This window comes from Rhinatrema bivittatum, chromosome 6, assembly GCF_901001135.1.
Source record: "Rhinatrema bivittatum chromosome 6, aRhiBiv1.1, whole genome shotgun sequence".
In the NCBI taxonomy this organism is placed as follows: Eukaryota; Metazoa; Chordata; class Amphibia; order Gymnophiona; family Rhinatrematidae; genus Rhinatrema; species Rhinatrema bivittatum.
Window position 1 is genome coordinate 153,258,619 of NC_042620.1, and position 27,614 is coordinate 153,286,232.

The window sequence follows — 27,614 nt, forward strand, 5'->3', positions numbered from 1 at the left end:
TACCGATAACCATTCACACATCGTATCGGTTTACAGTTAAACAGGAACCATTGGGCAGAACCCTTACATATAACCTTACATATAAGATTGTAAGCCCTCTGGGGATAGGGAAATACTACAGTACCTGAATGTAATCTGCTTTGAAGTGCTGAAAATCTGTGAAAAGTGGAATATAAAAATCTAAAATAAAAATGAATAGACAAGTTTCAGTGAAAAGTGTTTTATTCTCTTTTAGTTTTGCTCTTCCACCCAGTTGCCATCAATCTCTCATATCTCAGCAGGGCCTCTTGGGCTTGATTTTCAAAGTGACTTGCGCACATAAAACTGTTTTATTCATGTAAGTGGAGCTTTGAAAATCTATTAGGGACTGTGCATGTAAAAGTACTCATGAAAATTCCATTTTGTGCTTACTTTTATCCACTCTAGACAAATATGCATGTAAATGCATGTGCTGAAAGTTATATTTGGGACATCCTGCACATTTTCCAAGTGGACATATGAACCCAAATCCACTTGGAAAATGTGGACTAACATCTGCAGGTTCAAAGTACCTATAGACTTTAGCCCTATGTGGGTTATAATAAAATTACCCTCATTATGGTGCTGCTTTGGGAGCACGTGGTTATGACATGCTTCTCAGCGCCATAGTTTCTTTCTGGGAGGAATCAGAGTCCCACTGCATGCTAAGCCATCTATACTAATAAACGAAGCTTGACCGACGTGCCGCAAATGCGCAGTAGAGAGCAGCTCTACTGCGCATGTGCGCACATCGGCCAGAGCGCAGCGTGTCAGGAAAAAAAATGGAGCCTGCTCCTTAGGAGCAGGACTGGCAGCGGCAGCGAGCAGGACCGGCGGCGGTGGCGGCGACGATGAGCAGTAGCCGCGGCGGCGACGCGCGCGCAAGAGGCAGGGAGGAGCAATAGTGGCGGCGACGCGCCTGCGTACGAGAGAGAGAGGCAGGGAGGAGCAGTAGCGGCGGCAGCGTGCGAGAGGCAGGGAGGAGCAGTAACGGCGGTGGCGCGCGTGCGGGAGGGACACCCCCTGTCTGCCGGTTGTGGATGAGCTGGGAGGAGAGTGAGCTGAGGGGAGGTGGGAGAGAGTGAGGTGGGAGGGGAGGGGGAGAGAATGGGAGGAGAGGGAGAGAGGGGGAGGGGAGGGAGAGTGAGGTGGGGAGAGAGTGAGGTGGGAGGGGAGGGAGAGTGAGGTGGGGAGAGAGTGGGGGAGGGAGGGAGTGAGGTGGGGAGGTGGGGGGTGGGAGGGGAGGAGGGAGGGAAGAGAGAGAGGGAGGTGGGGGGAGGTGAGAGGGAGGGAGGAGAGAGGGAGGGAGGTGGGGGGAGGAGAGAGAGAGGGAGGTGGGGGGAGGGAAGAGAGAGAGGGAGGTGGGGGGAGGTGAGAGGGAGGGAGAGAGGAGAGAGAGGGGGAGGTGTGGGGGGAGGTGAGAGAGAGAGGTGGGGGGAGGGAGTGGAAAGGAAATGGACCAACAAAAATTTTTTTAATGTAGCCCATTGTTACGGGCTTAACGGCTTGTAAATTATAAAAAAAGATAACTGTTTATAAAGTTCTCCTTCCAAAGTTATTTGCATATATTTTAGTGCACAATAATCTCAAGTAGCATTTTGATGTAGACACATTCTTTTCAGTCAGGTAATGAGCCATCTTTTATCTTTTCTTCTCTTTGTGAGAGGAAGTGAATATTGGTGGTTCTTCTTGCCTTATTTACCTTTTAAGAGTTATCACAATCTACAAAGATTCTGAGTAAGAAAAGTTGTATATAAGTGCTATATACCTGACGCCATTTCAACGTATTTGAATTTTTTAAATAGCATAATTGAAGTGTTTCTAGTATTCTGATTATGAAAGTAATTTTTTCATTTTCTGAAAGAGAGAGCAGGCACAGGTAATATTGCCATCCTTTTGATTTCTCTATCCCATGTTACAATAAGATTCCTTCTTCTAGCTGTAGTATACTGTTTGACTCTAAATCTAGCCATCTATTAATAGTCTTACCTATCAATAAGAAATACTGGGTATGGATGCCTGGAATGCTCTCCCTATGGAGGTAGTAGAGAAAAAAATCAAAACAAAACTGGAATTAGGAAAGCATGGCATAAACCCAAAGGATCCCTATGATGGTAATAAAGCAATGGGGTAACATTCACAGAGGGGCAATTATAAACCTAAACAGAAGGCACAGAGATAACATGAATAAAGCAGCAGTTACAGCTCTGAAAAATCTTGCTGAGCAGACAGGATGAATCATTTGTGACTTTTTCTGCTGTCATTTACTATGTTACTATGTTAATCACAAATCTATAATCAAATGTCCAATATCCCTGTTTTCCTGCTTGATACTGTACTTTCTCATTGAGTTAACATACATCCTAATAACATGTGTCCAATGCAGGGCTTCTTTAATCTATTCTAGAGGCGCCAAAGCTGATTAGCTTTTCAGGATATCCTCAAAGTCAATGCATGACATAAAGTAGCATGCATTGCAAACCCAGTATATGCTAATTTAATTCATTTATATTTACTGTGGATATCAAGAAAACCCAACTGGCTGTGGAGTTCCCAGGAGAGATTTTGGAAACCGCGGTCCAATTTTTTATATAGTATTTTTGTTCATTAAATTCTACTATACTGTCAAAGTTAAGGTTATGTAAAGTCACACTGAACTGTATTGTAGTTGAAGTGATTAATGGGTTAACTGTTCAGAAGGGTTAATGAATGTGTACTATGCATTATTCAGTTAAGGTGCTGAATCATTAAGCCATTGAATTAGTCTACAAAGCCATTAGATATTCTTTCAATGCATTTTTTAAGATACAATATCTATATTCAAAATGTCTTGTTATAATTGATATTATTTTAGTTATTGTAGCAATCTGAAAAAACAAAACAAAACCCTAATAGAGTTTTATTTAAGCAAACTTATGTGTAAGGATCTAGGCATGTAGATGTGTTTTATTTAGAAATTGTATATTGTTTTATGCAAAAATATGTATATTTAAAAAAGTTTTAATATGGAATTGGTTTTACTAGATTTGTGGACTATGGAATTGGTTTTACTAGATTTGAAGACTGGAAATAAATACATACATACAAATATTTTATGTAACAACAGTCTCTACTATCACTGTATATCAAGAGGTCCCAATTATTGCCTCAAGGCCACCAAACAGGTCTGTTTTTCAGTTTGGAGGAAGATTTCAAAGCTATTTACATATATAACACACAGGTTTATGCTAGTAAATGGCTTATTATAAAATTGCCTGAGGTTTGTGTGCACAAAAGTGTGTGCATCTCTTATTTTTGCACATACTTTTATGTGCAGGGAAAGAGGTTGAGGTAGTATTTTGATTCAAGGCCATATTATTTATTTAAAAAGTATACAAGTAAATTAACATGCTCAGGTTACGCCCTAAAAAGAGTAGGTGTATCTTTGTGCAGGCTCATTTGTTAATGGTATTTTGGATAATTTTCAAAGCAAACTTTTGCTTTCAAAATTGGCACAATGGATACATCAATTAAGCAAATTGTTATAAGTTATTCTCTATATCCACTAGGATTGTTGATGCATTTGCAAACACATGGCCTAAGATCAAGGGTAATTTGCAATGTTGTTTACTCTGAAAATTGTATCTATTTATGGCCAAGGACCAAAATTGGAATACCCTATTCTACATGAACCTGAATCCTACATATTCCTTGACTAACCTTTATCCAGTACAATTTGTATAAAAATGTTGTGAGCACTTTTCTGTGTGAAGAACCTCAGCTTCAAGATTGGCTAAATTAGTGCTTCCCAACCTAGCTCTTGGGGCACACCTAACCAGTAAGGTTTTCAAGATATCTACAATGAATATGCATATTGCATTCACTGTATGCAAATCTTTTTATACATATTCATTGTGGATATCCTGAAAACCTGACTGGCTAGGAATGCTCAGATGACTGGATTGAGAAACACTGGGATAAGTAATTGTATATCTTGTAGTTCAGAGTCAGCTCATATGGGGGGGGGGGGGGGGGTCAATATTCAACACATTAAAGGCCGGGTTTTAAAACTCCGGCACATGTAAACCCCGGGATGCTTGTAAGTGCCAGGGCCTCAAAAGGGGGCAGGCCGAGGGGCAGAACACGCAAGTTACTTCAGGTCGGGTCGTGAAGTAACCTCCAAACAAAAGGTAACAAAAATTAAAAAAAAGTTTTAGAAGGCGAAGAGGAGAGGGGAAGTGGAAGGGAGGTTAGGTTAGGGGGTAGTAAAGTTCCCTCCCAGTCTGCTTCTTAATTGGAGTGAACTGGGAGGGAACTGGGGAAGACCCCGATCTTGTCACCATGCGATTTGGCAATATTCCCCCCCTGCACGCACTGCATGTTATAAAATTGCGCATCCATGTGCGCACACCAGGTAGCATGTGCACATGGACTCGCACGCGTATTTTTTAAAAATCTACCCCTAAATTGGGGTTTTGTGCGTAAAATAGGTATATACGTGTGTAAGTACTGTGTACATGCATAATCGTTCTTTTGAAAAAGATGGGAGCATGGGTATGCTTGTAATGTCACACGGAAATGTTGATGGGGGAAAAAAGAAGTGGTTTAGGGGCATTCTGGGGTGGGGGTTCTGAAGCTGGCACACAAGTTGGTATTTTAGTAAAGGATATATGCACATACATTAACATTGCCAAACTTGAATTTTATTTATAGCTTTTGGGTAGAAGGTCTAAGTTAAGTGGTGGGGGTTGAAGAAGGGCTGGAGAGTTTAACTGAACTGGTGAAATTGTGGGTAAATTGGTGGAGGTGTTAATGATCTGCTAATTAAACGTGTGCATACAAGTAAGTACTTTCAGAAGTGGGTCATGCACTTTCATTATAAAATATCTGTTCATAAGTAATGATTATTATGCACCCTTGTGACAATTATTATGTGTATAAAATACTAGAGGTGTGCATTTGTTTCCTACGTATTAGTAATCTGCAATGTATAAGGCTATATTCGTTGTATTCGTGGGGAAGCGAAACGTATCGTGATTCCCAATGAATATAACGAATCTTTGCCGAATTATTCGGCTGTCTAAAGCAACAAATTTAAACAACCCCCCCCCCCACCCTCCTGACCCCCCAAGACTTACCAAAACTCCCTGGTGGTCCAGCGGGGGGTCCGGGAGCCATCTCCTGCCCTCATGCCCTCGGCTGCCGGTATTCAAAATGGCGCCGATAGCCTTTGCCCTCACTATGTCACAGGGGCTACCAGTGCCATTAGTCGGCCCTTTAACATAGTGAGGGCAAAGGCTATCGGCGCCATTTTGAATACTGGCAGCCAACAGCCCGAGTGCAGTTGATCGCTCCCGGACCCCCGCTGGACCACCAGGGACTTTTGGCAAGTCTTGGGGGACGCTCCTGACCCCACAAGACTTGCCAAAGTCCCTGGTGGTCCAGCGGGGGTCCGGGAGTGACCTCCTGCACTCGGACCATTGGCTGCCAGTATTCAAAATGGCACTGATAGCTTTTGTCCTCACTATGTCACAGGGGCTACCAGTGCCATTGGTCGGCCCCTGTCACATGGTAGGAGCACAAGATGGCGCCGGCCATCCATTGCTCCTACCATGTGACAGGGGCTGACCAACGGCACTGGTAGCCCCTGTGACATAGTAAGGTCAAAGGCTATCAGCGCCATTTTGAATACCAGCAGCCAAGGGTGTGAGTGCAGGAGATGGGTCCCGGATCCCCTGCTGGACCACCAAGGAGTTTTGGTAAGACTTGGGGGGGAGGGGGGTCAGGAGGGTGGGGGGTTGTAGTTAATTCAATTTTAGCAGGGAAACAAATAAGAATTAACGCATGAACATATCGGGGGCCCCCTTGCTGAATGCAACGTATCTGCCCCGCGACGAATACGAATCCCAAATGCAACGTATGGTGTCCCTTAGCACATCCCTATAAAATACATGCTTGGCTTTAACAAAATGGGTATTGAAACTATATGGCACATGCTGACACATTCATATGCATTTTGGGCCACAGATATGCTTCTGCCACACAGTTTATAAAATACTGCTGTAACTTTAGATACACTTACATGTGTATGTGCTGACTACTCACTCTATATTGAAAAATACTCTTACAATCATTTAAGATTGGAAATCTTCTAAACTTGGATGACTTATAGGCAAGGCCCCAGCTTGCTGCCAGTAGTAGGCTGGCCTTCCCTCTGCCCCCTGATACCTTTTATGGAAGCAAGGGATTGTAGTGTTGGGGGGGAGGCCATTCACTAATGGGTTGAGTTTGGGGAGATCTCTTGTTCACTCCCTAATTTTTCCCTTACTCAGAGCCACTCCTATTGAATTTTAAAAAGAAAAGGTGAGAGAAATTTCTCTTGGTCTTTGTGGTCCTCATTGGAAGTTTGAACGGCCCCAGGTTGGTCAATTTCCTCAAGAGTCCCTCTGATGGGAGGGGCAATCCTGCATATTTAATAGCCTTACCCCCCCCCCCCCCCAAGTACCTTGCCTGGCATTTACTCCCTGTCCCATGCCCATTATTTCCATCCCTCCTGTCCCTTTTTTGGCAATGCTGTTATGTTATATTTTGGTTGTTTGTTTATTGTATTGCCATAGTCTGTGGTGCCAGATGGCTGACTCTGATGTAGATTTTGTTCATGCAGAAGTTGTATATTTGATTGTACAAGTGCACTGGGGTGAGAGACTTAGATATTTCTGGGCAGCGACAGCATAGCAGGGTGTACTCCCTTTCTGGGTTATGGTGGAGGGAGACTCAGTGTGGCAGAAATCCACTGGTGCCACTTTGGAAGCTGGGGTTAGCTGTTAGCAGCCCTTACTGAGAGATGGCACGGGCTGCCTGAAAGTTAGGTGAAATAAGGGGGTGAGGGAATCTCATGAGTGTGATTTACTGTTTGCTTACTATTATGTGCCACTGAGTGTTGGGTTAAGGTTGTGTTTAAATTTGTTAATAAACTGTTAGTTTGGCCTAGTTTTAATCCCAGTTTTGTGTGTGGTTGGTTTGTACAGGACAGGGGCCAGGAGAGGCCCGCGGGTGCCCACATGTCCATGTTAATAGTTTTTCAGAATGTTTCAATCAGCTTCTCTTATTCTAAAAGTATTTTTTATTTTCCTGTAACACAAGGCTTCATAGATCAGTTTTATTTGCTCAGACTTTTTCTCTCAGGGCTCTAGTTCCTGGAATGTGTATCAAAACTGCATGCCCATTTTACAAACTGCACATAATGTTCTATTCATAGCTTACAAGTTTGAAATTAAAATAATCCTTGGCGCAAGGAATCAGGTTACCAGTACCTGCATTGTGATCCTCTACGCCTTCACTGCTTTTCAAAGCTCATTTTGATCAACATTATGCTATACAAAATAATATTAACTGTGAGAAGCAAAGAAACAGAAATAATATCCAGTCATTATAATAATAAAGAAGAAGGAATTATTTGTCCTCTAGCAGTTTCAAATGTTATCCTTCTTGGTCTTAATTGCTGTCCATTTCTCTGTATTTTTAATGTGAATATTAATCTCTTTTTCTTGCTTTCCTTTCCCCCCCTAGATTACCACATGCAATTGCCTTCTTTCTAATTGGGGCTATTTTTACTTTAATTGCATATACTTTCATTCTTTTTTGTCCCCTTCCATTAGTTTAACCTTCTGAGATCATAGTGCTTTACTTTTTTTGCAAAATCATTAACATCACATTCATTAGGTCCGTCTCTGAAACTATGAACTTCACACAATTAACCTAGACCAAACGAGCTGAACATCTTGCTGTTTTGTTCACCAACACCTTTTTGGTACATTTAGTTTCTGTCGAATATGAACTGCAGACATCTGACCCAAATATATTTACTGCTTCCTATGGCAGGAACAACTTTAAATCAGATGGTTGCCTCTACCATACATTTAAAATAATTTTTAAATCTTTCCTGAATATCCATAAATTATCGTAGCTTTGTTTACATATGCCTCAATATTTATCCTATTAAAAAATAATATTAAGTGACCTATGCAATTAAGTTTATGCTAATTTCATTGTGCACAAAAAAAACTCTATTTAATTGGCTACGCAATTAATTTTTCCATTAGCATGTTGAATTTTGGCCAAACTAGCATGATCACAATTCTCCCTAAAAACTGTGCATGCTACTACAATTCAAAATCCCTATTGTTAACTATGGCTGGTTAACAGTGGGGATTTTCTCTCTTTATTTCTCCCTCCCACCTTGTGGTAAGAACAAGACCCGTTTAGGATATCCTTCTTCCCTCTCCTGCAAAGTCAGCAGCCTCTCCATCCACCTGAGACAAATGCTTCCCCTGAGTCATAATTCAAATTCCTCTCTCCTTCTGAATCACAATCTGTTTTTTGATGTACAGCACTGGTCATTGCTGTGGTTAGTCTGTTAAATGACCATTGCAGTTGTTCTGAAACTTCTGCATGAGAAGTCATTAGGTTATCTATGGATTCTTTCAGCTCATTGATGATTTCAATTCCTTTGGTTTGCATGTACAGCTCTTTCTGTAGAACTTTGAGGACTCTCTTGGATGACACCAGAACCTGCAAGCTCTGATTCCTGTTTCTGTAGCAGCAGTGGGGTCCTCCACTATGGTTCATGTATACTTGGTAGTTTTCGGTGCTCTCTACAAAGCCATTGGACCCCAAAAAAGGCACAGGTGATGACTAAGTTACATTGTTGGAACACATGCATCCCTTTTGCTTTCATCAGACTAATTGGTCTCCTCTGCAGCAACACCATTACTGTACAACTCTCCACCTCTACATCTGTTAGTAGCTCACCAAGTCCAAAATTTTCCTAAAAGATGCAGTCTCAGGTTTGCCAACACCCTCCCAAATGGTCCTATACCTATTGGGCATGTAATCTCTCAACTAACCAAAATAACAACAGGGCCAACAATGTTATAAATTCAAATAGTGCACCTGTTCAATGGAATATCAGAGTGTGTCTCCAGATAGGTGTCATCAATTTGGGAGGCCTGTGTAAGAACACCTAACAGGTGGTTGCCCAGTCTACTCAATCATTAACCCCAGAGAGAAAGTGAAAAGAAGAGTCATGCCTGAAGCCAAGTCTCATCTTGGTCCCCTATCCTGAATCTCGTCACAGCCCTCGGATGTTCTTGTGGTTGCTCTGTCCATGCCTAAGACTCTGACTGAACCTGCTCCGTTCCAGCTTGGTCCAAGAACAGCCATGGCGGATGTGTATGGTGCGATTCAGTGCAGGCTTCTACTGAATCTTCACCATGTTCCGGTTTCCTCTTCCATGTATTCGTCTGGAGTCTGCTTCGCACTCAAGTATGATCAATGACCAGTCCTGTAGGTCCACCCTGTGGTGGGCTGTGTAGGGCGCACTGCATCGCAGCCTCAATCCAGTACTAGACTTTGTTCCTGAACCTTGATCCTGAGTCTTCATGCTCAAGCTTCTCGTCTGCGTCCACATCTCCAAGTTCCTCGTCTTGAGTCTTCATGTTCCAGAGCCTTCATATGCCCTCGTCTCCTATCTGGCCTGCTGCCTTTGCCGTTCCCAGAGGCAGGTCCGAAAGGGCTTGGAGTAGTAGGAGGACCACTCAGAGACCAACCTTGTGTGGTTGGTCTCACTCAGGCTGTGCAGATCAGCAGGGGCCTGGATTCCTAGTCTCAGCCCAGGCTCGGACATGCCTCACCAGCCTCGGTACCACCTTGGAGCCATCTGGGATTGTGCCGAGGTCCAAGTGCACACAATGTGTTTAAAAAAGGACTGGATACGTTCTTGGAAGGGAAGTCCATTACCTGCTATTAATTGACTTAGAAAATAGCCACTGCTATTACTAGCAACGGTAACATGGAATAGACTTAGTTTTTGGGTACTTGCCAGGTTCTTATGGACTGGATTGGCCACTGCTGGAAACAGGATGTTGGGCTTGATGGACCCTTGGTCTGACCCAGTATGGCATATTCTTACGTTCTTATGTTCTTAATCTCCTTGGAAATGGGACCACTCTCCTAGCGCTCCCTAACAGATTGCAAAGGCCTCTGAGCTTTCCCATGCTCAAAGTCTCCATCCTCCCCAACAGATTGTGAAGGCCATGTGTCTGGTGGGCCTGTCCCTGTCATGGGTTTTTCTTTCTGGACTGTTTCCTGTACCAAAAAAAATGTTTTGGGAACTTCTTGTTTTGCCTGTGACCTGATGGAGGTGCCAGCATTCCCAGAGAATCTTCCTGACCAGCTGTCTGGACTCTATGAACCATGGGAGGTGCTTGCTTCTGGACTTTCATTCTATCAGAGTTGCCTGGTTGGGTTCCATGACTTGCAGGAGGTGCTTATGCCCAACCCTGGCTCTATCATGTTCCATCTTTCTGCTGCAAGCTGATTCCACCCTTGGATTCCCTCCCGGGTCTTCCGAGTGCTCTCTGAGGTTCCCAACACTGTCCATGCTTCTTGTTTTGTTGCTTCTTGTCTTGTTGCCTCTTGTTGCCTCTTTGTGTTCTTTTGGCTTTTTGCTTGTTCCAGTGCTTTTTCCGTGTGGCTTGCCTTTTAGCCCTTTTTTGCTTCTTGTGTGGCTTTTTTTTTTTTTTTTGCTTCTTGTGTGGCTTGCCTTTTTGCCTTGCTTCTTGTGGTTTTTTTGCCTTTTTTGTCTTGCTTCTTGTGACCTTTTAGCCCTGTTTCTTTGGCTGTTTTTTGCCTTTTTGCCCTGTTTCTGTGGCTCTTTTTTGCCTGCTTGTATTTCTTGTATTTTTGGCTCATTTTCATGCCTCTTGTGTCTTGTTCTCTTGTGTGTTGTGCTCTTTGTTGTTCCAGTAGTTTTGCAATGGGCCAATACCTTTGGACTGCTAAGAGCCATACTTTTGAAATCTTTGTTTCTGGGTTTGTACGACCTGCAGGAGGCGCCTGCGCCCAGAGTTTCATCTCCAGTGTTTGGTTTTCATGTTTTCAAGTTTCACATTTCAATGAGTTTCCTTTCAACCGGCAGGATGTTCCAGATTTCTTTTTGCCTGGTTTTTGACTTCCCAAAGGAAGGGAAGGGACCCCTTTGAAGAGGGGGTACTGTTGCGCTCCTGCTCACGGGCCTAGCCGCGAGCAGGCACTTAACTTCATGGCAGGAGGCCGCTGATGTTTTCTTTCTTTACCGCTTTGGTGTTCTTCAGTCCGGCATGTAGCCACTGTTGCCGGGACTCTCTCACAGTTGGAACCGTGGCTGCAGATGCCGGCATCTCCTGAGCAGGAGTAGCTCTTTAGTCTCTGTCAGCGGCAGGGAAGCCGCCTCCCTCATTGGGTCCTGCGCAGAGGCCTGGTTTCTGCTCCTGCAGCATGGCTGCTGGCCATGGTCCTGCACAACTTCTTGCTTCCTGTTCCTGTTCCTAAGGTGCGGGCTGCGCCTCCTTCAGTGATTTAAAGGGTCAGCCTCCTGGCCCCACCTGGATTCCTCCCAGGGCGTTTCCTGATCTTGAAAGGTGGGGCTATTGGGTATGCTACTGGTGGTGATAACTGTCTTACCTTATTGCCGCCAGCGAAGATTGCGACTGTCCACCTCCTTGCCCCCCGACTCACCCCGACTCAGCTAACCCCCTAAGTGAACTAGAAAAACTGCATGTATGTCTTTTAATTATTTATTTTAGATGTTCTAAATTCTGCTATTTGGCACTTCAAAGTGTACATCAAGTGCAGATCACATTCAGGTACTATAGGGCTTACAATCTAATTTTTGTACCTGATGCAACAGAAGGTAAAGTGACTTGGCCAAGGTCACAAGGAGAAATGATGGAATTTGAACCCTGGTTTCCCTGGGTCATAAGCCACTGCTCTAACCACTAGGCTACTCCTCCACTCCTTTTAACCCCCCCCCCCCCTCCACCCTTACACTGTAGAAGTGGAATTTGCACGTATATGTATACCCACTTAAAATTGTACGCACATGTGCTCATAGTCAATCTATTTTATAACATGCGTGCATATATGCACAAATGTTATAAAATGGCTGTGTCCCTGGGTGCGTGCTGGTGAATGTGCACACATGTGTACCTGCATTGCTATGAAAGTTACCATCCCTGTGTGTGCCATTATGAAGTAAACAAATTATCAGATAAACATGAATAAAATTGAGCATGTACCTTGCACCTAGCAAGGTATCTGAAATTGGCCACAAAACCTTTAGAATGCATGCTAACATTATCAGAATTTTTATTTTTTTGACTGCATGATCTATCATTAAGTTAGTGAAACAGACTCTACGTGTGTGTGCATGCTTAAAATTGTATTGCTTGCATACTAAAATGTTTAGTTTGTTGCTTACAGGTGAATTTTAAAAGTGCTGCATATATCAAAACCGGGAGATATGTGCAAGTTTGGGCTAGTGCACCGAGCGGATTTTATAAGCCACCCATGGATGTGCGCATCTCCCGGTGCATGCACGTGCAAAGATTCTAAAAATGGGTGGGGCACTAGCGAGATCTGGGTGGGTAGGGAGCGTGTCGGGGAAGGCCAAGAGATGTGCGCGTAAATGTGCACAGGAGTACGCCGGGATCCCCTTTCATGTAAATTTGTTACTGCTATGGATGGTGTGTAAGTAATAAAATAAAAAAATCTAGGCTAGTCAGCAAGATTTTAAGGGTTGTGGCTAACAGCAGGTAAAGGTGGCTATTCAACTGGGGGCGGGGGTGGGGTGGTGGGGTTGGAAGCCCTATTCCTTAACTGGGTGAAGTAGGAATGAACTGAGAAAGTGGCAAATGGTGTTGGCATGCATCCCTTATAAAATTCCCCCACTTACGCACACATTTAAAATTGTGCGCACATGTACGCACATCTAGGCTATTTTATAATATATGCATATACGTGAATATGTTATAAAATGGACACATCTCTGGATGTGTGCACATGTGCACCCATGCGGGTGTGTTACCATTCCTTTCAAACAGCCGCTCAGGCACACATGCACAGGTTTGTCTGCTCACATTCAGAGACGTGTCCATTTTATAACATACGTGCATATATGCGCACATATTATAAAGTAGCCTGTACCCAACTTGTGCACATATCTTCCAGCTTTAGCGCATGCAGGGCCTTTAAAATTTGCCTTTTAGTGAATTGGTCTCTATATCTCTTATTACTTGTGATAGTTGTGGGTGGATACTTGGGCTGGTGGCAGATGACACGCCCATGGGGGAAGATCCCGAGAGGGACCATTGGTCAGACTCAGAATTGGGAGACAGACACACACAAGTTCTTTTATTAAACTGTTCTTGAGAACCACCAGAGGTGGCAGTAGTGAGCTGGAGAAGCCCGGCTGGGCTGTAGTCCCTCAGGCACTGGAACAGCGATCCCAGAAAGGCTGAGCTGTAGAGAAACTGAGATAGTGTATAGGCAGATTATGCCGAGTTCAGGAACAGAACCTTGATGGTAACACCCACACGTTATCCTCTTAGAACAGCCAAGGAGCTGGAATGAAGTAGGCCCTCGAGGAGAGAGTACCTGGTTCCAGGGAAAGCTCTGAGAGAGAGATGGTAACTCACTGGTGTTGTAGGCACCGGTGACTTCCTGGCAGAAGTTATATTGAGTAGCAGGTCTGGGAACGTGGGCCCTTGAGGAGCGAGTACCGGTTCCAGACTGCGACCTGAAAAGCAAAAGAGGAGCGGGTACCCCTGGTAAAGTCCAAGGAGGCAGAGTAGCAAGGTAAGCAGAGAGTGAATCCCATCCGCAGCGATACCTGGAGGCAGCTAGGTAGTAAACCCTTTGCTAACTCGTTCAGCTAGCAAAACAAGAGACCTTAAATATCTAGAAATGATGATGTCATCCCAGGGGGACGCCCCTGAGGTTTGCGCCACAGCTGGTACTTGAGTCAGGGCCACGCTGCGCATGCGCCCTTAGCCCTCAGGAGAACATGGCGGAAGGCAGCGTCGAGCTGGTCCAGAGATACCGGAGAAGGTCGGCAAGATGATGCCGCGGCAGCCAAACTTCCATCAAGCAAAGAGGGAGTCGCCAAAGAGGTAAGGTGGGCGGAGTGGAGACATAGGGCAGCGACGGTCACAACAATATCTGCTGAGCATTTGACTGTGTACTTTGCATGTGATATGGGTAATCTGTATTTTTCACATTATAATGCATATAGCAAAGAAGATCTTTTGTACAGTACCTTAATATTGTAGTCTAACATGGAAGGAAAGTTGCCATTGCAGGAGCCCATAAAATAGAAGAAGAGACCGAGGCAGCCCTAAGGACATTATGATAGCATGCAGACACTTTCCAACATTCTTAGCAAAGTGTTAAAATTGAAAGACATACTGCATGTGTAGTCAGACAGTACTGACACAGGATTAACCCCAGAATGAGAAGAAATGGGAATAAAGAAATATGTCTAAATCCCGACCATTAATTATAATACAGATTGTGTAATAGAAGAAAGGGATTTTCTTAGATATTTCACCTTGAGACAGAAATAAATATACTTAGGTCTGAAGACTCAAAAAATGAATAAAAGATACATGTTGATCAGGTTCATGGGCAAAGAGAAAAATATTAATGTTCATACTCCTGCTTGTTGTAAGTATCTTTTATTTATTTTTTGAATACCTTGAATATCTTTAGAATGCATCCTTTTACAACATTTGCTCTTAGGTAAAATCTGCATATCTCTTCTTATCATCCTGTAAAGCCCCAAAATAGAGGGGATGAATGAGCTCAGTATACTGTTGGGGGTAGATTTTTTAAAAAAGCGTGTTCGCGTACTTTTGTTTGCGCAGCAGGCGCAAACAAAAGTACGCTGGATTTTATAAGATACGCGTGTAGCCGCACGTATCTTCTAAAATCCTGGATCGGCGTGCGCAAGGCTGCCGATTTTGGGCAGCCGGCGCATGCCGAGCCGCGCAGCCTGTCACTGTTCCCTCCGAGGCCGCTCTGAAATCGGAGCGGCCTCGGAGGGAACTCTCTTTCGCCCTCCCCTCACCTTCCCCTCCCTTCCTCTACCTAACCCCCCCCCCCGGCCCTATCTAAACCCCCCCCCCCTACCTTTGTCCGTAGATTTACGCCTGCGAGAAGCAGACGTAAATCTACGCGCGCCAGTGGACTGCTGGCGTGCCGTGCTCCGACCCGGGGGCTGGTCCGAAGGCCTGGACCACGCCCCCAGGCTGGCACCACGCCCCCTGTCCCGCCCCCAAAATGCTGCATCATCGGGTCCCGCCCCCTGACACGCCCCCTTCCAAAAACCCCGGGACCTACGCGCATCCCGGGGCTCTGCGCGCGCCGGTGGCCTATGGAAAATAGGCGCGCCGGCACGCAAGGCCCTGCTCGCGTAAATCCGGGCGGATTTACACGAGCAGGGCTTTTAAAATCCGCCCGTAAGAGTATTTTTCAATGTAAATTCATCTAGTAATTTTCCATAAAATACTACATGAACATCATATTGCAAGTTAATGTTTTGATACTATACATCAACGGGCGGATTTTAAAAGCCCTGCTCGCGTAAATCTGCCCGAATTTACGCGAGCAGGGCCTTGCGCACCGGCGCGCCTATTTTCCATAGACCGCCGGCGCGTGCAGAGCCCCGGGACGCACGTAGGTCCCGGAGTTTTTGGAAGGGGGCGTGCCGGAGGCGTGTCAGGGGTGGGGCCAGTTGATGCGGCATTTCAGGGGTGGGGCATTTCAGGGGCGGGACCGGAGGTGTGGCGTTGTCTCGGGGTACTAGGCAGGGTTGTCCCTTGTCCCCTTTATTATTTGTATTATCTTTGGATCCTTTATTACGTATCTTGGAGGATAATAAGAATATAGAAGGGATTAAAATGGGATCGGCAAAATTCAAATTAGCTGCATTTGCGGATGATCTCTTGTTGCATTTGATAAACCCCACCAAATCTCTTCCAGTTGCTCTTCATGTGATTGAAGAATATGGTCTTTATGCAGGTTTTAGTTTAAATCTCGATAAATCTGAGGCCATGGTAATAGGTCCTGATGCATCTATACCTTGGTATGGGAAATTCCCCTTAAAATGGACAAATGATAAATTAAAATATTTAGGTATTTGGATTCCAAAAAGCCTTTCCAAGCTATATGACTTAAATATATCTCCAATGCAACAGAAAACTAACAGCTTTTTAAATGCTTGGCACTGTTTCCCACTTTCTCTTATTGGAAGAATACACTTATTGAAAATGACATTATTACCACGATGGCTGTATGTGCTCAGTGTTCTACCTCTTCTATTAACTCATGTGACTATTAGCAAATATCAGAGAGTAGTGACAAAATTTTTATGGCAGGGGAAAAAACCAAGAATTAAACTATCTATCCTAATGAAACCACTATCCATGGGAGGTATGGGTCTTCCGGATTTGAAACTCTATAATCATGCGATTAATTTACGATACATAGGGGACTGGTTGATGGGCACACAATACTTTTCAGACACCTATATTGAAGCACAATTGCTTCTTCCAATATCGCTTCATTATGCTTTACATGCTCCTAACGCTTCTTTATCTCGCACAAACAAATCAGATCTGCTTTTACAACCTTTAAGAAGAACATGGATATGGCTAATGAGGAAGAATTTGTTATCTGACAACATATCACCATTTCTTCCATTTTGTGGTAATCCAAAGTTCTTTTTAGGATCGGATGCATCACGATTTCGACTTTGGGACCGTGCGGGACTCAGATGCATTGGACAATTAATACATATGGATGGATCTTTTCTTACTTTTAAAGAACTTCGTTCTTTTTATAAACTCTCAGCTATTGACTATTATCAGTACCTTAAAGCTCGACATTATATACAATTGCTTGGTTCACCAACCTTCATGGACACTAATTGGCAATTTTTAAGTAACTGGTTTGATCCAGAAAACCCCCAGAAACGTTCTATATCATATTTGTACAAACAATTAGAGTCTTCATATAAGATTTGGTCCTTGGAGAAGGTGCAACTTAAATGGCAATTAGAACTTGAGCAACCGATATCAATTGCAGTATTGAAATCTGCATTTGTTAGTACGCGTAAAATTACAATTAATACGCTCTTGCAGGAAACTAGATATAAAATTATCTATAGAATGTACATTTCCCAGCATCAAGCATTCAAAGCAGGTTTCACTAACTCTGATATATGTATCAGGTGCAAAGGAGGACCAACACACTTGGGTCATTCCTTTTGGAGTTGTCCAACAATTCAAATATTTTGGAAGAAAGTTTATCATACTGCAAATAAAGTTGTGGGTTATAAAATTCCATTTTCTTCATTGGTGGCACTTTTTGGAATCTTTCCTAACTCATTCAAAAGAAATAAGGTCTCGATTCTCTGGATTACAAAAGTTTTTTTATTAGCTTGCAAAGCCATACTAACAGCCTGGAGAACTTCAGAAGGACCATCTATATTATTATGGCGTTCTTCTATAATAAATCTACTAACCATGGAAACCTTGGCTATTAATCACCTGTCTATCAAGACTAGAAGAGCAATAAATGCAGTCTGGCTTCCCTTTATTCTAACCTTACCACATGAATCTAAAAGTCTTTTTTTAAATCGTATAGATATTTGATATGTGATCCTTGTGCTTCTTCGATGCAGGGAGGGAAAGAGGGATGGGGGGAGGTAGGGTTATGGGAGGAGGGGTAAAAATATGGATAGAGTTAAGAAAATATGTACCAAATGTTATGCTTTGGTAATGTTCATTATTTATAATAAAACAGATTTAACATAAAATCCAGCATACTTTTGTTTGCGCCTGCTGCGCAAACAAAAGTACGTGAACGCGCTTTTTTAAAAAATCTACCCCCATGATCATACATCAAATACTTTGTTAGTCATGTTGGGGTTCCTGATATCACTAGAGTTATTCTGCATGCTGAAAAGAGATAGAGAGGATCATATCTATTGTGATAAAGGTGGGAATGTTCCTGCTTGAGGGTGAGGGCTGGCTTATGAGACTCCAGTAAAGGGGACATATTTGGGTTCTCTGCAAGTTCTCTGCAATTCATGAAGATTCTTGACTGTCTTTTCCAAAAGTAGGTTGCATTTGTTCTTATTCCCCCAATGCAACAAATAATACTTTGATAGAAATCTTTCTAAGTCCTGAGCATGGATGATGTAAACAATACAATTTTTTTTACTCAACCACTTCATGGCTGGATAGGAGGCTGAGGAAAATAGCTATTCAGGCAGGGAAGAGAACAAAATGATTTGCTAGTCAAAGCTGGAATAGAGGCTGCACAAGAAGCCAAATAAGAGTGAAAAATAAGAAAAGGACAATTTTCAAACAGATTGCAAAGTTGCAAACTATGAAGGAGCGTTTAACATGTATACTTTCTACAAATTTTCAGAGAAACTATCTACTTTTTCGCTTTGAAAATTAGGAAGTGAAAAGTATGGGGTAGATTTTCAAAGAGTTACGCGCGTAACCCCCGAAAACCTCTCTCTGCGCGCACTGAGCCTATTTTGCATAGACTCGGCGGTGTGCGCAAGCCCCGGGACGCGCGTATGTCCTGGGGCTTTTGAAAATGGGCAGATCGGGGGCAGGGTGTAACTCCATCGAATAAGGTAGAGGGGGATTTAGGTATGGCCGGGGGGTGGGTTAGATAGGGGAAGGGAGGGAAAGGTGGGGGGGATCAAAAAAAAAGTTCCCTTGGAGGGAACGGGGAAAGCCATCGAGGCTCCCCTTGGGCTCGGCGCGCGCAAGGAGCACAAGTGTGCACCCCTTTGCGCGCTCCGACCCTGGATTTTATAACATGCGTGCGACAGCATGCACATGTTATAAAATCGGGGGTACATTTGTGCGCGCCGGGTAGAGCGTACAAATGTACCCCCTGCGCGTAAAATTTTAAATCGGCACCTATATGTGCAAAAAGCATCCATGTACATTGTACCTGTTATATGCATGGATAGCTGAATGGCAGCAAAATAGCATATGTACATGCAAAAATCCAATGGGTGCATGCTGTTTTCCTCTTCCCCTCCCCTGGCCTAAACACACCATAGGAAAGCCACTTTTTAATATGGTTAAAAGTACATGTGCTATGTTACTTGTGCATACTTGTTGCTGCATTTGAGAAGGGCAATTTTTAGTCAGGCCATTATATACATGAAAATATCTATTTAACCAGGTAATGCCTTTGAAAATTCCCCTCTCAGTATGAAGTGTTTTGGATCCAGCCAGCTTGATGTTGAGGAACATCTCATTTTACTGTGAAATTGTCTCATGATCTTTTTTTGACATGAACTCTGAGGTCATTAACATGAGGAAGCAAGACGGCCGCTCACTGCTCCAATTCCCTCTACCCCCTTGTACACAAAGACACTTATAACCTTGTGGCTTAAAAATGAGGCCGCAGATTATTAACAACATAACCCGAGCCCGCAACTTGCTAATACAATAATCCAAAACATTGCCCCCCCCCCCCCTTTCCGTTATGCTCCTCTTCACTTACCACCGCATCCCAATGGTAAGTCTGCTCCATCCCCCCCCCCCATAACTTACCCCGCCACGGCACCAGCGAGGGTAAGCGTGCGGCCTGAGCATCGCCCCCCCCCCCCCTTGCTCTTTAGGCCTTCCCGTGTAGCAGCCCCAAAACTACACGGGCATTCCCCCCCTCCAATATCCTTCACAATTGAAATACAATACATTCCAACTTATGGCTCGGGTTTTCTGCCCCCCCCCCCCCCCCCCCAAATTGCGACAAACAACTGCAAACAAGTGGAACATTAACATTGCTATTTTAAGGGTGGGAGGGAGGGAAGCAGGATTCTGCTGCTTGCTTCGCTGTTGGTGCCCAACTGCCAACGTTCCTTGCTGTAACCAGCTTTGAACGCCCAGCAGCCAATGGCAATGCAGCAATTCAAAATTGTTGCCATTGCCAGTGCCTGCCACCGCTCCCCCGCCTCCCCCCACCCCCACTCTTGGTAGGCTCCCTGCCCCTTGTACCCACGTTACCTACAGCAGCGCAAGACAAGCTTGCGCTGCTTCCTATAACAAAATTACGCGGCACATCTTTACTCATTACCACAGTCAGGAATTTTGCATGTTAGTTTGTTACTACCCATGGCAATTCTTGAAGCTGACCTAGGATCTGTGTAGCAGCTGGGGGGGGGGGGCCTTAAAAACAGCCTTGAAGCCTGTGTAAAACCCCTCCCTCCAAATACATTATAATTGCCTGATGGTTCCAGTAGACATAGGTTGCAAATGTTAGAAGGAAAACTTATTTGGAAGCCTCAACTCTTTCAGTCCCTACTCCTGTGTTCTCTCAAATCCATGAAACATCATTTGGGACCTTTCACTTCCTCCTCTTTTCCCTTCAAATCTTACCCCATATATATGGAGAGGTCTTCTGGGGACAGGAGCGGTCGCCACTGGCTCTTGCCTCTCTGATATCAGATTTCAAAATGGCCCCATCTGACCTCATGGCCTTTTTTGCCACATGCAGGGAGCTTCTCTTTGAAAATATTTACAGTCCCGTGGATGCAAGGTTTCAAAATTGTCCTCATAGGGCTGAGGGTAAAAATTCTTATCCAATATATAAAATAACTACTAAAGTCTGCAGGTTGAGGACTAGAATTTATAATGAGCAGTTCTGGAGGTAGGAAAGGAGAGGAAAACTATCAAAAAAATGCAACTGAACACACAAGTTAAAAGAAATGTCTCCTCTTAATATCAATCCTCAGGGGATACAAACCTTAGTAGTTCAATATTAGCAAACAGAGTATGAAAAGCGCCATGCCTTTCTTCCATGAAGCACTAAGGTTTGTTTAGTGGTGCAGTGAAGTGCTACAATAGATAATGACTGAGAGCAGAAGCTTAATGGGGCGAATGTGAACAAAACATTAGAATACATGTCACCTTTTGAAAATGAATGTAAATGCTTAAGCAGACTTTGTCAGGCAGAAACATGGACCTATGCCAAGAAAAACATTTTCTGAAAATAAGGTGTAATCAAGTAAGTTTCATCAACCAAAGTAAACATAACTGAAAATATGAATAGCATCTGATTATTTAATCCTTATAAGTTTAAAATACACAATAAAGGAAATATCCTGGTGTTTCAATATTTTAAACAGACTTATGATAATGAATTATTTAAATACATACTCATTTTTTATTGTATTCTTTCTATTTGCTTAAGTTAGAATATAAATGTTTTTTATTCATGCACTGAAGTTTCATGCATATATATTTACCCCAAAATTCATGTTCTCAACAGAAAAAATTATAATAATTAGTTTCTTTTCTTATATACTAAAGGCCTATTTTTAAAACAACTCAACAAATGCTCAATAATTTATTGGTTGGAAATATGCCACAAACATTTGTGCACTTAATTTCTGCTCAATATATATTTTCAGTAGGGTTAGTTACTCTTTAAATTTAGAAACTGCATATGCATCAAAATACATAAGGCTGGTTTAAGAATGCAACTTTGTTTAATTGATCAGATATTAGTTTTGTGCAGTTTTTAAAAAATAGATCCATACAACTATTATTCATAAAAAACTTGAATCCATGTTATAAGTCATATTAATGAATACATTTAATTCCTCTCATCAGAAAATGTAGGAACCATGGTCCACTGATTCAGCCTTTGAAATTAAAAAAAAAAAAAAAAAAAGGATTTGTAAGCTAAGGATAGTCTCATGGTAAAGTATCTGTATCTGTCTCAATTAAAGTAACATCTTACAAATTACTTTTGAATATGCATTACTCCCTTTCATCTACATTATATAGATGTCAATATGTCAAACAACTGTTGCAAGGAGTATAATATGATGAATTGTGTTTTGCATGCATGGTGAAATTTGTCCAGGGTTAGGTCCTTTTGTGTTATATAAGATTGTTTTTAAACTATCATAATTGTTAAAACTGGATTGACTGTAAAATTTACAGATGGTAATATACAAGTGATGAACAAACTACTCCCCTCAATTTTTTTCTTTTAAAGGTTTTTTAAAATAATTTTTACAAAAAATATTTTTCCTTTATGTATCATTAATGGAGTGGCATTATTCATGTCACAGAACTGCAATTATACAGAAAGGAATCATTGTCATTATTCTGGTGTTCTTTAGCCAATCATTGTGCTCCCACTCATTAATCTCTGATCTTAATTTTTACTCAGATTTTTATTTTAGTATATGTATTTATTCATTTATTTAACGCTTTTTATATACCGGCATTCGTAGGACACATCATGTCGGTTTACAGGTAACTGTGAAAGGAAATTACAATGAACAATGAAAGAAGGCTAACTAGAGTCAACGAGCAGAAATACAACGAGTCAACGAGCAGAAATACAACTTGGTAGAACGAAATGGATTTTGATTATCCATAATAAAATTAGATATGCAAATGAACTTATAAACAATGTTAGGGAGGCGTGTGCACTTATGAACTTAGCATATGAACTTATAAACAATATGAAGAAAGTATGTGCACTACTGTACAATTGAATGCAGGGGCGGGGGGGCAGGGAGGGATGGAGCGAGGAGGGAAAAAGGGCGGAAGGGGTGGGGGAATTGTGTGGGGGATGAAAGTGGGGCAAGGGGAAAAAGGGTACTTTAAAGCAGGGGTACTTTCGAGGACAAGTTGCTAGGGGGTGAAAGGGCAGGGTAGGGGGAGGCTGCGGGGCGCTGGGGAGGGTGAGGGGAAAAGGCAGGGAGAGTCTTAACTTTGCAGGGGATGAGGGTGAGGGATGGGGCAGAGGAGGGGATGGGGCAGGGAGGGTGCTAGGGTGGTACGGGGGAGGTCAATGAGAAGGATTGTGGGCCGGGCGGGAGCTGAGGTGGTTCAGGGGAGGTCATTGACTAGGATTGAGAGGAGTTGGGGTATGCCTGTTTAAAGAGCCATGTCTTGATTCCTTTTTTGAAATGGCTCAGGGACGGTTCTAAGCGGAGTTTGGTGGGAAGGGAGTTCCAGAGGGTAGGACCAGCAATGGAGAAGGCTCTATCTCTGGTGGTAGTAAGGTGACCAATTTTGAGTGAGGGGGTTTGGAGGGTGCCAGCAAGGGGCGATTGGATTGACAGAATTGTGGCATATCTTCAAGCCAGGGGGAATTGTTTTTGTATAACGTGTTATGGAGGATGGTAAGTGTTTTGTATTGGGAACGGAAGGTAATGGGGAGCCAATGGAGATCTTGGAGTATGGGAGTGATATGATCAGTTTTTCTGGTGTTTGTTAAGATTCTAGCCATAGCATTTTGAAGGATTTGAAGGGGTTTAATGGTGGAGGCTGGGAGGCCTAAGAGAAGGGAGTTGCAATAGTCGAGTTTTGATAGTATAGTGGTTTGCATAACAGTGCGGAAGTCGTGGGCGTGGAGGAGAGGCTTCAGTTTTTTGAGGGTTTGGAGTTTATAGAAAACCTCTTTTAGAAGTGATTTAATGTGGGATTTGAAGCTTAATTGATTGTCTAGGGAGACTCCTAAATCTCTGACACTGGGCGGTAGTGTGTGAGTTTGTGAGGCGTTTTGAATCATTTGGTGGATCGAGTCGATTGGTTGATTTGTTAGGATAAGGATTTCAGTTTTTGAGGCATTGAGTGCAAGGTGCAGATTGGAGAGGAGGGAATTAATGGATATCAGACATATTTCCCAGTACTGCGGGGTTTCTTTGAGGGATTTCTGAATGGGGATAAGTATTTGTACATCGTCTGCATATAAGAAGAATTTTAGTCCTAGTTTGGCGAGTAAGTGGCAGAGTGGGAGAAGATATATATTGAAGAGGGAGGACGATAAAGAAGAGCCTTGGGGTACGCCTTGTGTAAGGGGAATGTGAGCGGATTCGAAATTATCAATCTTGACTAAGTACTTTCTGTGGTCAAGGTATGAGGAGAACCAGGATAAGGCTGTATTTGATATGCCTATCTCCGCTAAGCGTGATATTAGGATTTGATGGTTCACGGTATCGAAGGTGGCTGAGATATCAAGAAGGGCAAGTATGTAGGATTGGCCGTGGTCCATGCCTTTGAGGATGGTATCTGTTATTGCAAGTAGGAGTTTTTCGGTGCTTCGATCTTTACGAAAGCCATATTGCGCGGGGTGTAAAATATTGTTTTCTTCTAGGAAATCGGTGAGTTGCGTGTTGACCACTTTCTCCATGATTTTGGATATAAACGGTAGATTGGAAATGGGCCTGTAGTTTGCAGGGTCATTTTGGTCGAGGGTGGGTTTTTTTAGTAGTGGCTTCACGATGGCAAGTTTAAGTGGGTCAGGGACTTTCCCGGAGGTGATGGAGCAGTTTATAATATCTGCTAATGGTTTTGCAATGGCGGATGGAATGGTGAGGAGAATTTTTGATGGGATGGCGTCTGCGATGTGGGTGGCCGGTCGCATCTTTTTTAGTATGGATTCAACTTCCTTCAAGGAGGTAAGTTCAAGGGAGTCGAGGTTAACTTTATTGTCGATAGGTAGTGGGTCTGTGGGGGCGGGATTGGAGGGGAGTCGAGTAAGGATTTTGGAAATTTTACTTTTAAAGTAGTCTACTAGTTTCTCACATTTTTCTATGCTGTTTTCTTCTTGGGAGGAGGGAAAGGGGGACTTTGTGAGTTCTGCAACAAAGGAGAAGAGGGCGTTAGGATTGAATTTATAGCTATGGATTTTTGCTGTGTAGAAGTCACGTTTGGCGAGTATATCTAATATGATTAAAAACTTATTTCTTTAAAAAACATCATCCAGTGCTTATGACCCCAACAAAATTTCATATTCATTCAATTCCCAACAAGGGGCCCTTTGTTTCACCCTATGAGCTTCCTCAAGGGTTATTCAATATTTTATTCCTTCAGTTGCAAAGGGCAAAATGTGAGCAAAGTACTTATCCTTAACCTTCCTCTGAGAATAATGGATTCTTTAAAATGTGATGCATCCATCATTTGAAACTTCTTTAATCAATGTATTTTATATCTTAATTAAAAAATAAAATCAGATTTCAACCTCACTTTGTCTCAGTCATTAAACATTAGTAGGACTGAATTACTCACATGGAAGTATCTAACTTTTATCTAGCTCAGAAATACCTTTGTCGGCATAACCCCAGAATCCTTTTATTTCACCTGACTTCATTAGGATGCTGTAAAATAATTTTATCAATTTTAAATTCCTCACAAAGTCTTATCTTTCTGTTTATATGTTTAAGAATCATTCTTTATCAAACCACCTTCTTATTCCTTCCCACTACAAAACTTACACAACCAATTCACATCTCCATGGGGCATGCCGATCTAAACCCAAACTAAACCCAAATGTGACTGACTACACCTTATATGTTACTGTTCTGTAAATTTACAGAACATTTTGAAGAAAACATCATTTAGATTGCCCTTCTCTGTACCTTCTCCATCACAACTATATCTTTCTTCAGATGCGGCGACCAGAATTGTACACAGTATTCAAGGTGCAGTCACACCATGGAGCAACGCAGAGGCATTATGACATCCTACGTTTTATTCACCATTCCCTTCTTAATAATTCCTAACATTCTGTTTGCTTTTTTGACTGACACAGCAAACTGAGCCGACAAGTTCAAAGTATTATCCATTATGACACCTAGATCTCTTTTCTGGGCAGTAGCTCCTAATATGGAACCTAACATCATATAACTATAGCATGGATAATTTTTATGCATCACCTTGCACTTATCCACATTAAATTCCATCTGCCATTTGGATGCCCACTTTTCCAGTCTCACATGGTTCTCCTGCAATTTATCACAATCCGCTTGCGGTTTAACTAGTCAGAATAATTTTGTATCATCTGTAAATTTGATTACCTTACTCGTCGTATTCCTTTCTAGATCATTTATAAATATATTGAAAAGCACGAGTCCTAGTACAAATCCTTAAGGCACGCTACTGTATACCCTTTTCCAATGAGAAAATTGTCCAGTTAATCCTACTCTTTGTTTCACATCTTTTAACCAGTCTGTAATCCACGAAAGGCCATCGCCACCTATCCCATTACTTTTTACTTTTCTTAGAAGCCTCTCATGAGGAATTTTGTCAAATGCTTTCTGAAAACCCAAATACACTACATCCACCAGTTCACCTATTGCTACATGTTTATTAACCCCTTCAGGAAAATGAAGCAGATTTGTGAGGCAAGACTTGCCTTGGGTAAAGCCATGCTGACTTTGCTCCATTAAACCATGTCCTTCTAAATGTTCTGTGATTTTGATATTTAGAACACTTTCCACTATTTTTCCTGGTAATGAAGTCAGGCTAACTGGTCTGTAGTTTCCCGGATCACCCCTGGTTGATAAATCCTCAACATTCCTGTGGGTCACCATGATACCTCGGTGGAAGAGCTAATTGGGTGGCACTGACTGTGGAGACAGTGCATCCATTCGGAGTGACAGTCTTTCCAGGACCCCCATGATCTAGTCCAGTATACTCTGTTGCTGTTGGTTTCATAATGCCATAATGGGGATAGCACAGAGTGTGGCAATCTCTGCTGGGTCCATGGCCTTGGAAAACTGTAAGGAGGAAAGCCCTTGCTGATGTCAGGGTGGTAGCCCTCCAGCCACTCCATAAGACCTTTTGGATTAGGTGTAGGCAATGTGGATCCCTGTGTAGAATGGTAGATGAAGTGCCACAAAGGGAAGCCCGGGTGTCTATCTTGTCCACAGACAGAGTCCAGTTCCAAGCACTGAGTGGATCAGGCATAAAGCAACAAAGTCCGATTGAAGATCCAGAGTCAGGGAAAGCAGCAGGCAAGTGAAATACAACACAGTCCACTGTCAAGGCAGGTAGTAAGCAGGTAGAGTCTTGAACAGTCCAAGCTCGAGATGGGAAACAAGCAGGCAGAATCTAGAACGATCCTAGGTCAAGCAGGCAAAATCTAGAATGGTCTGAGGTCGAGATAACAGTAGGAAGACAGAATCCAGAATGGTCTGAGGTCAAGACAGGCAGTAAGCAGGCAAAATCCCGAATGGTCCAAGGTCAAGATGGGCAGCAGACAGGCAGGAGCATCCAGAGCCAGGCACACAATGAGCAAGGCAAGGAGCAGAAACAGACCAAGGAACCTGTTGCCGAAGCAAGGAGGCCAGCTCCAGGTAGGATAAGTACTCCTGATCATGTGACATCATCATTGGGGCAATCACCCAACTCTTCTGCCAGAGTGCACAGAATCATGCACACTGATGCGCATGCAAACCCTATGTGTCTCCTCACTGGGTCCTAGAAACATACACATCAGAGCATGCAATGGCATCTCCCTACCATGCAGTGAGCATCCAAAGCCAAAGAGTCTGGGAAGTTGGCCAGATTCCAACAGAAGGAACTTTGATTACATTGTTATCAGAGGTAAGAAACCTTGGAGATCAATTTTCAGCACCGGCTGTTTAATTATCTTAGCCGGTAATTACTAATCCAGCTAAGTTATTACTAATCCAGCTAATCTTACTGTGACTGACAGACTTCCTAATTACTAGGTATCCCTTATTATGGACACTGTATCAAATACTACTATTAAGAATCTGCAACTGGACAATTATCTTGGAGCTCAAAAATTCACTTTATTTCATATATTTATTTGGCATTGCTTATTTTTATATTTATTGCTACGTTAAATAGTTATACTTCTTATATATAAAATATTATATTTCTTTATTTATTTCCAGTTAAACTATTATCACTTTATTTAGTATTATGTTA